Source organism: Dermacentor silvarum, chromosome 8 (assembly GCF_013339745.2).
Source record: "Dermacentor silvarum isolate Dsil-2018 chromosome 8, BIME_Dsil_1.4, whole genome shotgun sequence".
NCBI lineage: Eukaryota > Metazoa > Arthropoda > Arachnida > Ixodida > Ixodidae > Dermacentor > Dermacentor silvarum.
The window spans coordinates 99691562-99705379 of record NC_051161.1 but is presented as its reverse complement, the minus strand read 5'-3'; the positions used below and the strand labels follow the sequence as shown (position 1 = coordinate 99705379).

Sequence of the window (13818 nt, the reverse complement as noted above, 5' to 3'; positions counted from 1 at the left end):
TGTTTCTTCTTCTAAAACGTGGATGACACTTCACTTAATGCTGCTAAATTGGGTTACCACGCTGGCTGGAGTAGTATATAAGCACCACCAGGGCGTACGCTTTGATATCCAACTCTAGTTGAGACCGAAAGCTTCAGCATCCAAATCTGGTGAGTAAACCATGTTCTACAGTAGCTTTTATTAGAATGCATTGCCTGAAGAAAGAACTGTTTTTCAGTCAGGAAAGACTAGCGTGTTAAAGACGATACGCTTGCAGCATAGAAATGAACTGAGCATTTTGGCTTGTGAGTGCACAAGACAGCACGATTTTCCGCCGACAATACTTACCAAATGGTAGTAGTATTGCTTTAAACTCAATAGTTGTCTACATTGTGAAGGATATATATCAAAGGGATTTCAGTTTCTTTCTTGATAAGAAGGAAATAAAGTCCAAATAATATCAGCTTTAATGCTTTGTAATAGTTTACCATTCACAGCTATTCGGGGCAAATAGGAAGCACACTCAATCGAGTGTCGGTATTAGGTATGACACGTCTGTCATTCGAGCGCCATTACGGCGATTAAAAAAATACATTATTTTTATACTGTTTCGAATGAGAATTACTAGAAGCAAGGCTTTTCACAAACAAATTAGCAAATATTACCAGTAATGAGCACTTCTGCAAGTACTTGTAGCTGTTTTGCCTGTTGCAACTGTCAAATCTATTGTCTTCTTTCAAGGAAAGGTATTTGAACTGCTGTTGAAAGCCGTTGTTACTAACTAGCCCGGTTTGCTTATTTGCTATGACGTTGTGCAACTAAGCTCTAGGGAGCGCTATCGAATGCCCGTGGTGGCAGACAGATTTGGATGGGGGTGACATGCAAAAGCCCCTATGTACCGTGCATTGGGCGCCCGGTAAAGAACCTCAGGTGGCCAAAATTATTCATGAGTTCTTCACTGCGGCGTGCGTGAAGTTCCAGTCGTGGCTTTGACACATCAAGCCGGAGAATAAAATTTTTTTACGGCCTTGTTGCCATCGAGGAAATCGACAAGAAACATCACATGATAGCACATTTGAACTTGAAAACTTTTTTTCCGTACGCGGAAAAAATTGTTGTGGCCGCTGTGAACACCTGCCACAACGCTCTATTGTTCCCTGTGCCGATGCAAGCATCTAGCATTGTGCATTGGCAGGGACAAAAAAGAAAAGTGGAGCATGCGCAATGCCACGCCTTCACGCTTTGCCCTTACATCGTCAGAGGGCGCAAGAATGCAGTTTTGCTCGCGCTTGCTGATTCCGTGAAATATTCTTTCCTGAGAGGACATCAATGCCCAATACTGCGCCTGACACCGCAGTTGCGTATACCACGGTGGAGCTCTTGTCGGTATAGCGTGCTTTATAAAAATTTCATTGTGATGGATTTCTGTAATACCTGAATGCTGTCACTAATGAACATACATTTTTCAGCACGAGTCATCATGAATGGTCTACTGGGAGCAAACGTCCTTGTGTGGGTCGCCGCTGCTATAGGTATCCTTCGATTATCAAATGCTTTGAGTTTTCACCTTCAAAGAAATTTAGCATTCCGGCACTTTAATAAGTTTTCTGACGAAAGCGTAAACTACACAAATATTTCCTACAGCCACACGATCGTAAAGAAGCATCACACAAGATATGTCAGTAATTGATATCGAGCTTATAGAGGGTAGACAATGTGGCGGATGTGTACAAGTCGTTAATAAGCGTAGCACATCAAGAACGAACTACGATGTTTTCTATGGCGCGCTTGAGGATTTTTTAGTATGAAATATGCATTAATTGGAAAAGAAGATCTGCAGTGGCTACTTCTTCCGCTGTTACATGAGGACTGCTACAAAAAATAAAGAAATCTTGGTAATTTTCTTTAAATGATGTCTTTTTAAACATTGGGAACTCAGGCGGTGAATGTCCAAAACTGTGTTTGCAATAGTGCATGCAAACGTCTATGATAAATTACCAGCCGTCTACATGAATGGAGTCACCTTAAAAACCTCGTTAGACAGAATGAGGTCTATACAATAAGATTCATCATCCTAATATATAAAAAGATTTTTTTTTCATTTTTTACTTTCCAGCTGTGCTCATCATGCTTCCCAATGAAGCTGCTGCTCTTGGAGGCGGGGTTGGAGGAAATGGAGGAATTGGCTTTCGCAAGAAGTGAAGCACTGCTCTGATCATGCCTGCAGAGACAAACTGATGAACCAATCTTTGCTTTTAATAAAATGTCGAAATAGAGACATTATCCTGTTCTCCACCTATAGAGTAATGAAAAGCGCAGCTTGGTCAAGTATCGTTTTACAAATAGATGAATCTTATATAGCTTTTCAGAAAACTTCGACACATTTAAAGTGGCCGGAAATATTACATCAGAGCGAATATTGCCAATTATGCCAGTTAGAGAGCAGTGCGTTTTCTGCGACGCTTCTGGATGGTATTGTAGTGGTTAAAACATCACAAATTGCACGTGGATTCCTCCGCCCAGTTTTATGGAGAGATTAACCAAAGTGCCAACAACTTCCACTTTCGATGTGCTTGGCAAAGTACATCGTGTTTCTTTTTATACATTTTATATAGAATGCTGTGTACCTTAAGAACCAGAAATTAGGGTATCTTTTTGTATTAAATCAAAATGTGGTTAAAATTAGGTTAGCCTATATTCAAGGTTAAAAAAAAATAAGCATGAACCATATCACTCCCTTTCCTTTGCATGTTTGACAAGTTTTTTTTTCAGTTTTTTTTTTCTTGCAGTATACATCTAAATGTAATGTTCGTGCTATAATTACGTTTATCGGGTCGTATCCTAGGGGCAGCGCAGTACCACGTGCACTCTGTGCGTTTTATATGAATAAACGCGAAACGACAGCCAACGAGATACATGCACCTGCCGATTTAATAATAAGCCCTCGTGTGCGAAACGAGTGGCCGAACGTAAAAGTCACCGTCGAAGCACTCCGTACAGATGGATAACCAGTGAAGCTGAATCTGTGAGGCGCCGGTGTTTATGACTGGGCTAATCCTCACGATTCAATATTGTATTTTGCAATTATTGGATACATGTTTGTGTTTCCTAATGAGGTAACGCACACGTTCGGCTGCGACGGCGAGAAAGACGTCATTGATGGTCTGCCCGCTGTCCGCCGTTATCGCTTGAATTCGATGACGCCTCGAGTTTGGTCCGCGGCGTGGTTCCCCTGCCATTCGCCTGTCATTGCTGCTTGCCATTGTTTGAAATTGAATTGCTTCATAATAGTTCTGTCTGCTACGGTAAAAAAATGAATGGTTCATACCCCCTCAAACAATGACTCATACGATCGTAAACACGGCCTCCCCATTACGACAGTAAAAATTTATTGAAAATAAATAATTAAAAGAAGGCACGCTGGTTGGGGCCCCTATTCCAATGCTCTGTTGGCACGAGCGGCTCGCTGGATTTGGTGATTGGCTCTCCCGGCCCTCGTCCGTAAGCCTTGCCTGCCACTGCCTATTCCTCATGAGTGGATGTTTGAGTACTAGTGGGCTGTGTATGTGCGGAGGCCTCTTGGGACACTCACATGTGATATCTTTTAGTGTATATCTTTTAGTGGTATCTTTAGTGCACATCGGGCACTCGTCGATGTCAGTCAGTCAGAGTGTTTATTTTCACCAAACAAAAACATCGGTGAAAAAGGGGAGACGGCGAAAAAATGGCGGATACTGCAGCTTGGCGCACGCGTACATCCTGTAGGCGCAATGACATGGTAAATATACATGCAAGAAGCGAATAATTTTACAAGCAATAATAAAAGTGACAGGTAAACATACAAGGCAAAACAAATAATTAATATACACTAGCTTGAAAAATGATAATAGCACATGTAACATTATGTTCGCACATAATAAAGCAAGAGAAGACAAATGACATCCTAGTTCTATGCTTAGTAAAAACATAATGATAAACATCAATACAATTTAAGGAATGCGCAGTTACAATAACAAATAATTACATTGGTGGGGTTTAGTGTCTTGATTTCAATATCTTGCTGTTCATATGCGTTAAGAGTGCTTGGTAATGTGTGGCTAAGCCTTTGCCTCCGTAAATAGTGCGCGAGAATGGAGTTTTCCAGGGGGTTTATACCGATGGAAGTAAATGCTTTTAATATGTTCCAGATTTGCAAGTGTAAGAAATGTGTCAAGCTTCCCGCGATTTGCACTAATGTAGGAATGTAGCAGCCTACATTTTTATATATTCGTTCGCCATTACAATTTTATGCTTAACAAGAATATTCTGGTGTGTTTAGGGTATGGTATGTTCTCTATTGACCTAATAGCTGTTTTCTGAAGTATTGTTAGCTTATTCAAATTTGTTAATGTAGTGTTTCCCCTTGTTAAAGCACAGTAGCTAAAGTGATCATGGAAGAGAGCTTGATAAATAAGAAGCTTTAGGGTAAGATGCAAACGACTTCGACAGCGACTTAAAGCACCAACCACGCGTCTCAGATTTAAGCTAGTCTGATCTATTTGCTCATTCCAGTATACATGTTCATTAAAAATTACTCCAAACGCCATAATTGATTTCATTACTGCAATCTTGTATGGGCCTAGGGTAATATGGTTAGGTAATTGTAGAGATGTACCAAGGGCTAATCGGCCTCTCGCGTCACATCGTGAGTCTCCCCACATCGTATTGTGGGCGTTAAAATCTCCCACGAGTATGTAGGGCTCGGGAAGCTGATTAATAAGGTTATAGAAGTCTGTTTTCACGAGATGATGATTTAGGGGTATGTAAATTGAACATAAAGTTATCAACTTGCTGAAAAGAATTGCCCGAACTGACACTGCCTCAAGGGGCGTCTGGAGTGCAACATGTTGGCAAGCTACAGACTTATCTACTACTATTGCTACCCCGCCAGACGAGACGTTAGCCTCATCGCGGTCTTTTCGAAAGATGGTGTATAGACGAAGGAAGTTTCTGTTTCTAGGTTTCAGATGTGTCTCTTGAACGCACAGCAACTTTGGATTATGTTTGTGTTGGAGTTCTGTAATGTCGAGGTTGTGAAGTAGTCCTCTGACATTCCACTGTAGTATTTGTGTCTCCATAATGACAAATGTGTTTGTGCTGTGTGTTTAAGAGCTGAGGATTAGCTCGCGGGGCTCTTTGCAGGCGACGTGATACAAGATTTTTCTTTTCTGGAGCGGTCGAGAGATTCTCGCCGCTTCTTAGGCGCTGGTGGCGCCGTCTGGGCGGTTGTTGTGTCCATCGCATCTTGCGAGGCGCTGGACACGCGCTCTTGCGAGCGGTTAGTTTGACGTGAAGGCCTCGTCTTGAGGGACGAGACCTTGGAGGCCACCAGCCTGGAGGTCGATGGCCCCGTGTTCTGAGATGGCGGAGCAGCGTGAGCTGCAGCCGCCGAGGGGGCGGATGGCGTCGCTGGCGGCTCACTGCGTGTGAGCGGGACAGCCGCCGGAAACCGTTGTGTCGCTGCCCCCTGACGCGTCCCATCGGCAAAGGTGTTTTGGGCAGGTATGATACCCGCCTACGTGCCTCCTTGAATGATATGTTCTCCTTTACTTTGATTGATACAATTTCTTTTTTTCTTTTCCAGGTAGGGCACGACGGCGAGTATGCGGCGTGCTCCCCATCACAGTTCACACACTGGAGAGAGTTTTCACATGATTCAGAGATGTTGGTTCACACTGCATTTCGCACAAGTCTGACGGCCTCGGCAGTTCTGTGAACTGTGGCCAATCTTTGGCATTTGAAGCAACGGAGAGGGTTGGGGATGTACGGCCTTACTCTGATTATAATCTAACCGGCCTCGATTGTTTCTGGCAGCCCACTGGAACCGAAAGTGAGCATTAGATGCTCAGTGTCAATTTCTTTACCATCATGCCTCATTCTGATTCGTTTTACGTTGATTACATTCTGTTTTTTTCCATTCTTCCAGAAGTTCAATCTCGGTCAGCTCCATGATATCATCATCGGAAACTACACCGCGGATGGTGTTCATGGTGCGGTGTGGGGTCACTTAAACGTGTATGTCCCCAAGAGACACTAGGCTAGATAGTCTTTCATGTTGTTTTTTTGTCGTGAAGTTCCAAAAGAAGGTCGCCACTTCCTAGTCTGGATGCCTGATAGCCTGGGCCAGTTGTCTGAGTTAGACATTTGGAAACTAGGAAAGGTGAGATTATTCTCGTTGTCTTTCCTGGTTTCTCACAGTGAATTACTTGATAGCGGGGGAAATTCTCCGTGTTACGGCCAAAAAATTTAAATACTTCTTCGGTGCGCCCTCGTTACTGAGGGCGATCAGGAAGTTTGGGAAAGGATCTATCCATCCAAATTTGCAGTTTTCGGTAGTAACTCCAACCGCCCACCATGGAGCCCAAGGGGACGCCTCAGGTCTTATAGAAAACAAGTCCTGCGGACACCAACTGTACATCACCACTGTAACCGAATATGAAGTAACCTAGGTTGGCTCCTCACACAGGGTTACCCCTCGCTGCCAAGAAGGTCGGAAGTAATATAGAAGAGAGTAGACGACAGGAAAGATGAAAAGGCGATAGAGTACGACGAAGATTGGAGAGTGAGACAGGAAAAGGCAACTACCGATTTCCTCCGGGTGGGTCAGTCCAGGGGTGCCGTCTACGTGAAGCCGAGGTCAAAGACGTGTGTTGCCTCCGCCGGGGGGCCCTAAAGGTCCAAACACCCGGCATTGGTTCAACCCCCAGGATCCTCTTTTCCCCGGACACGGCTAAGCCGCGCACGGCTACACGCGGGAGGGTTCAACCCTCGTGTGCTCGGGTACGTGGTGGCGTAACTCACTAAACGTCTGCTTACGCAGACGCCCCTGCGGGTGAAAAGCGGTTACTGTCAAAAAGCAAACCATGTTGATGGCCAATAAAGTTTTAGAATAGGGGCCCCTAAAGTTTGGCGCTCCAGAGAGCTTTGCGGGTGTTAGCGTTGGGGCATGCAGGAATGAAGAGTTTTGGAATAGGCGTTGTGCGTTTGCCGATAGCATGTTGCGTTTGCAGCGTCACTATGGCGTCAAAGAAAAGCTATTATAAATATAAAAATTAAATATAGAATTTTATGATAAGATAGGTTTGATAGGTTTGAGGCCCTTATTCTAAAACTAATAATTGCCGGGATTTTACGTGCCAAAACCACGATATGATTGGGAGGCATGACGCCGGGGGGACTCCGGATTAATTTTGGCCACCTCGGTTTCTTTACTGTACACCTAAGTACACGGGCGTTCCTACATTTCGCCTTGATCGAAATGCGGCCGCCGTGGCCGGGAATCAAACCCGCGTCCTCGAGGCAGCAGCACGACACCTCACAAGCTAAGCTAACACAGTGGGTGAAGTTCATGTGACGTGGTGCGCTGATGTCTTCGCGGCAAACCACCTAGAAGTAAAAGCACCCGAACACACCTTTGGCTCGGGGTCTTGCTCCCATTCTTTTGTAGCGTTAGCTACACTGGCCTAGCCAAGCCCGTTTCGCGCGGCACATCAAGAGCCGTGCTGCGCATGCGCAAGGATCAGTGATGTCACACGGCTTGCGCACCGGAGCCACCGCAGCCACCGGAGCCGGCACCTCTCGCGCACTCCGCCGCCGCCACGCGCGACTTACCGCCGCCGGTCTGCGCATTCCAGAGGAGTGACGTCGTAGCCGTGATAGACGCACTAGCGCCGGCGCGCGCTCGCTGTGCAGTCGCCGTCTGACACTGCGCTGGAGTCGCTGCACTTCTGACTGGCGTTTGCCAGTGTGGTATAGCCATGGAGAAGGAGAGCGCAAATGCTGCTCAACAGCGCAGAAGAACGGAGAAGCTTGACTCATCGGATCCCGAAGTAGTTGCCTGGCAATTAGCGGTTGAGCGTAGGAGGAATGAATACATGTGCCACATAATGCGTATACCGCGTGTGTGTCATTGGAGCAGCAGTAAGCATGACAATCAAGCTAATCCTTGACAATCTAGACAACCAGGAAAGCTAAGAATAATCAGCTGAACCATTGCTAACGCTACGTATGTCCTGGCATAGCCGAGCTAAGCCACTGCAACTTTTTTTTACGTTCTCGCATACTTGTCCCACTTCCCTATGCTAGGATTCTCCTCTCTGAGAAGGATCCGATATTACGTCCAACCTATCGAAATGAATCTCGAATCTAAGCACGAAGAAAAATTCATCTAGCAGGAAAAGGAAAAATAGCAGTATATCTTTGCGCCAGAAACGTGGAGTAGGTCGCAAGCTGTGCCTGGTGCGATACTTTATCCGGAAGACATGGCCATGATGAACACACTGGAGCGTGTCGTCCGCCAGTGCTCCCCTTCCTTCATGTCGGCGCCACGATCGCCCGACGGCCCTGACCCTATGTTATTGCTCTCCATTCCTGAGCATAGCCACGTTAGTAGAGTGTACTGTGAAACACCCACTACTCCCAGGTTCATACCGATGCCCGGGGATCGGGTCCTTAACAGTAAAGCGGGGTGTAAGTTTAAGTGCAACAAAGAGGAAAGCCACCGGCTCAGCCAACGGCGCAGAGAGGGAAGGAAAGGCGGGTAGGGGGAAGGGGGTCATTTCGCGCACTCACCCACGCACAGCCACGTGGCCGGCTCAGCTAGCTAAAACACAGCCATCGAGATTTGCGTCTCCCCGATCAGAGCCGCCTCTAGAGCGTGGATTAGGGCGCCACTTATAGCCCAAACACATCCAAGTCGCAGATTTTCAGTAGCCCAAATATAGCCAGATAGCCAACTCGTCCAAGTCGACCCCAAAAACATTTTGCCGTAGCCCAATTTGGCTTTATATAGTCAAACCTGGCAACACTGCCCACCAGTAAACCTGCGACACTAGAGGAGTGGCTGGCGGACTCCTCCCACACTTCGTGCAAACCATGATCGAGTTGATCACGACGCTCGGCTTGGCAGACAACTAGAAAAAAGCGGGCGAACCAACACCGGGGTTCTTGAATAAAGTTTATTCTCTCTCTCTCTCTCAACGCACTCGCTTTACCGGGAGGAGTTCATAACTCGAAAGACCGCGCAATGGCGTTCAATTGGACATTAATGCTTTCGCAGTCTCAACTCAAGTGAAGTGCCTAAATATCTTCAGAATATTTGGATGAACGGTCTAAGCAAGGGTCCAAGACATCTCCCAAGGTTCAAACACAAATGCACAGCACTCTTCCGGGTACTGCAGGTACTGCAATGTCTCCGACTGCCGATGTGCCACTGAACGTGGACACATTTTTGATATGGCACCTGGGTTCAATCGGTGCGAAATACATGACTGCATTGCAAATTACTTGTAAGCCATCTGCTGAAGAGCGCTAGCTATTTATTTAATTTGTTGCTCGGAAAGCTTAGAATCGGCGTCTTCCTTCATCCTGATTTCGTCGAAAGCAACGGCTACAAAGAGGGGGTAAGGAAACGGTTGGTGGTATGTTGCCGATGGTCCTTGCTTCACGAACGAAGCACAGTGGGATAATTGGTCGTCGGCGGCGGGTGACTATCGCGGGTAGGGCACAGAACGCGTAAACGCAGTATTCAACCTGGTCTGCGCGCACCATTGTCTATTGTGGTCATCGTGGGGAACTCTGTCTAAGACCATGGCGAATTGGCCGAAGTCGAAAACCTTTTCTGAGCAAACGCTTACTCGCTAAATGTAAGCGAACGTAAAGTGCCTCGTTGACGGGGTCGTTGACGAGTAGCTCGCAGTAATTACGCCATTCGTTTTTTCCGAAAGATCCTACACTGTTTGTCCTTGGTCTTTTGCTATGACTAGTCTTCAAGTGCGCGCAATAATTATGCAGGCAGCCACCCTACCTTTTTCGTACCTCCCAAAAAAGGCCTTATTACATCCATCGAAAAATGCGCGTTAGTCGCTTTTATGCGCAAACCGGTGACACCCATACCCTGTTTCTCTCAATGGCTAGGTTAACAAATGCCAGAAGCCTATGGCTTCTTAGCTGTGATTAGTGACAGGGACCTTTCATGGAGCCCGCACTGCATCTACCTGAAGCGGAGATTAATTTCACGTGCACATACCATGAAGTTCCCGTGCAGAAGAACCTGGGGCACGTCGGTACGGTCCACGCTGCAGCTGTACAGAACACTGTTTCTGGGCTTATTATGGTATCGGTTTTGGCGAACGAATGCAAAACGGATATTCGCAGCCTCCAAAGTTAGCAAGGCCAGCCTCTACGGACATGTCTTGGACTACCACGATGCGCGTCGCCTTATGCAACAATGATGATTGCTAGATATTACTTCGTTCCAACATACATCACGGTTGACAATCTCTGAGCACACATTCGACATCTGCGTTGCATACCCAGTCACTACATTGATTGCTGCTTTGCCGCCACAAAGGCCTCACGCCACATTTTCTAAACTTACTGCGACAGATCAAGGCGTCCTTCCGTCGGGCATTACACCAGCAGCAAGACCACTGTTACCCCTGTGGTCCCTACAACAGCGACAATTGCATATCACGATTCCGGGAATTAAGAAGAAGACCCGTCTTTCCGCAGCGGCTCTACGACTGTTGACTTTGTCATTATTGAACGAGGCATATGAGCAAGAGAACTTATTGGGCAAGTTGGTGCTGAGATTTCTTCGGTATACTTCACTGTGGTGCGAAATATATTTCGCGCCACAGTCAAGTATACCCACATATGAACAAAGAACAACACACTTACACCGACGGGTCTGTCTCAGCCACCAGCTCCACAGGCGATGTTATCATCCCTGTCTTACAAGTAACAATGAATTTCAAGGTGTCGTACATAACGGCCTTTACGGCAACAGAGCTTACCAGCCTACGGGTCGCTGTTAATGATATCGCACAGGCCAAACCAAGAAAGTGGGTTATCTTTTGTAACTCCAAGGCAGCCCTTCAGAGTGTGCAGTCACCCTTACGATGCAATACCCATGTACAACTGGTTCTTTGAGACTAGAGAGGTTCTCCACCAAGCCCTCATAAACGCACATGACATCCTCTTCCAATGGCTTCGAGGGCACTGTGGCACCATCGGTAATTAACTTGCTGATGACGCCGCCCGGTCAGCCCATAAGGAAACCTACACCCTTATCAAGGACAGACGCTGCTCGGGGTCTTCATTTACTTGCTCGAACCAAGACTGACACTTCACGAAACACCTCGATTTTCTCGAACGGCCGTCTCCACAGACTGGAACCTACACTGAAGCTGCAGATTCCACCGAACTTCTCCCGCCGTGATGCCACTTTGCCGCCTCTGGTTAGGGGTGGCTTTTATGAAAGCCTACTCATTCCATATTGAAATATCGGATGCAACGATCTGTGATTCATGCAACAGCGAAGAGGCGATCGAGCATGTGTTGTGTTTCGGTATTCTTCATGAAATCGAACTGTTCTTCGGAGAGTGTTGGGCCGATTGGACAGCTGACCATTTTCAGAGAAAAAGTTTCTTGGATCTTGGCCCCACGCATCGCAGGCTTACAAAGCGAGGCGGGTATTGCTACGACTCATGAACTCGCCGGGCCTCAGTGAGCGATTGTGAAGTGTTGGACAACCGCCAGTATTCACACTGAAAGTACCTTCTTCCCTCTCTCTCCTTTCCTTCTTTTCTTGCCTTTAAACCACTTCCCCCGTGTAGAGTAGCAAACCGGACGTGCGTCTGGTTGACCTCCCTGCCTTACCTTCCTTTGTTTTCATCCTCCTCCGTACACAGTTACATGAGTGGGATAGGGAGACACCGCATGTCACTCACCCAGCCGCTGTAGTTCCCAAGGGCTTCCTGCTTAGCAGATTTAAACTCGAAACACTTTAGGGGCTGGGCCGTCGCGTCCCTCGCGCGTAACCTGTCGTGATCACGCTCAAAAACAAGTGCTCAAAACTGGGTCAGAACAAGTGCAGAATTTATCAAAAACCGGTTCAAAATAAACTAACACGATTCATAATTATTTAAACGACAGGAATATTCACGCATTAGGCGCATTAATTAGCAGAAACTCGGTAAAATCGATTCCGAAACGCCAGACTGGTACCACCGCAGCGCAACAGAGGGCACCACCACCCCACAAGCACTCCATTTCTCCTCCCTCCAGCGCTACTCCAGCACCGGCGCGTCATTCCTTCGCACTAGCCCAGGTTTCTCGTTAGTGAAGGTGCATTAGCGCTGGATTCAATCTACACAAGCGCAGAATTTTTAATTGCGCCCGTTATGTTGGGTTCGGTTGCTTTGGGCGTCGTAATATTGCTTTCGTTTGTTACCCTCTCCCTCGCAGCGTTGTTTTATATGTTGTTTTTAGGGAGAGTAAAAAAGCACTTAATCTGCGGTAAAGGAAAGGGATGCGTGGACGAAGCGCAATGCTTGAATAGCCGGCGGACAACTCACATGACGATCCTAGTACAGGATTAGTGATATGTGTACCGGCGGACCATATATATTGTTACGGGGAGAATATAAATAGAATGGATATATTTACAGGGTAAGGCGCACAACGCTGCAGAAATCGTTCAGGGGAGCGCGTGCACACCAGAAAAACCACCCGTCGTCGTCGTCATCGTCCAAGCACCGACCACAGGATCGCCGCTCGTGACATTACCCGCCGGCGGCAGAAGCACCGTCCCGGTGCAATTAGGGCCCGGGCTGAGAGTGGTACGGTTTTAGACGCGAGACATGGACTATGTCACTCGCGATTGTTGCAGAGGCCGACGTAGGATTTAGCGGAGCGATTTCATAGGTCACATTAGTGACTTTGCGTACGACGCGGTAAGGGCCAGCATAACGGGAGAGAAGTTTTTCGCATAGGCCAACGCGACGTGACGGGAACCACAGCAAGACGAGCGATCCTGGAGGGAAGTTCACCTCCCGGTGTCGGCGGTCATAGAGACATTTTTGTTTGACCTGTGAAGCCGACAAGCGATCGCGGGCAACCTGACGGGCGATGTCAGCACGGGCAAGAGCATCACGAGCATAGGCAGAGGATGTGTCTGCGTGAGCATGAAGTATGGTGTCCATAGGGAATGGTGGGTCGTAGCCAAACAGTAGATAAAAAGGTGAATAGCCAGCTGTGTCATGACGAGAAGAGTTGTAGGCGAAGGTCACAAAAGGCAAGTTAATGTCCCAGTCTCGGTGGTCCTCAGACACGTACATAGCAAGCATATCTGTGAGAGTACGGTTGAGGCGTTCAGTAAGGCCGTTTGTCTGTGGATGGTACGCAGTGGTGAACTTGTGATTGGTCTTGCAAGAACGAAGAATGTCGTCGACCACTTTAGACAGGAAGCAGCGGCCGCGGTCCGTGATTAACTGACGAGGAGCACCGTGGCGCAGGATGACGTCGTGAAGAAGGAAATCGGCTACATCAGTAGCACAGCTGGTGGGAAGTGCTCGTGTAACAGCGTACCGCGTTGCGTAGTCAGTAGCGACTGCAACCCATCTATTGCCAGTGGTTGACATGGGAAAAGGCCCTAGAAGATCGAGTCCCACCCGGAAAAATGGTTCATCAGGGATGTCGAGGGGCTGAAGGCTGCCAGCAGGCAGTAGGGCAGGAGTCTTGCGTCGCTGGCAGTGGTCACAAGCCGCAACGTACTGTCGCACAGAACGGTAGAGACCAGGCCAAAAGAAGCGCCTACGGATGCGATCATACGTGCGTGACACGCCTAGGTGTCCGGCCGTCGGTGCATCGTGAAGCTGGCGCAAAACAGTAGAGCGAAGATGCGCGGGGACAACAAGCAAGAGCTCAGCGCCGTCAGGCCGGGCGTTGTAGCGGTTTAAGGTGTCATTGTGGAGCGCAAACATCCGTAGGGAAGGGTCAGGGTGTGGCGAGTTGAGA

The 13818-nt window shown here is 47.5% G+C and overlaps 1 long non-coding RNA gene across 2 annotated transcripts in view; it reads left to right on the top strand.

Annotated features, from left to right (window-relative positions):
- LOC119462770 (uncharacterized) overlaps positions 1-2274 on the top strand; it is a 59119-nt gene extending 56845 nt beyond the window's left edge. The window contains exons 2-3 of one of the 2 annotated variants that reach the window (XR_007463112.1): positions 1449-1511; positions 2096-2273. This is a non-coding gene — a long non-coding RNA (uncharacterized LOC119462770). Of the gene's footprint in view, positions 1-1448; positions 1512-2095 lie in introns of both variants that reach the window. The other variant, XR_007463113.1, reaches the window with a different exon arrangement.
- The last annotated feature ends 11544 nt before the right edge of the window (positions 2275-13818 follow it).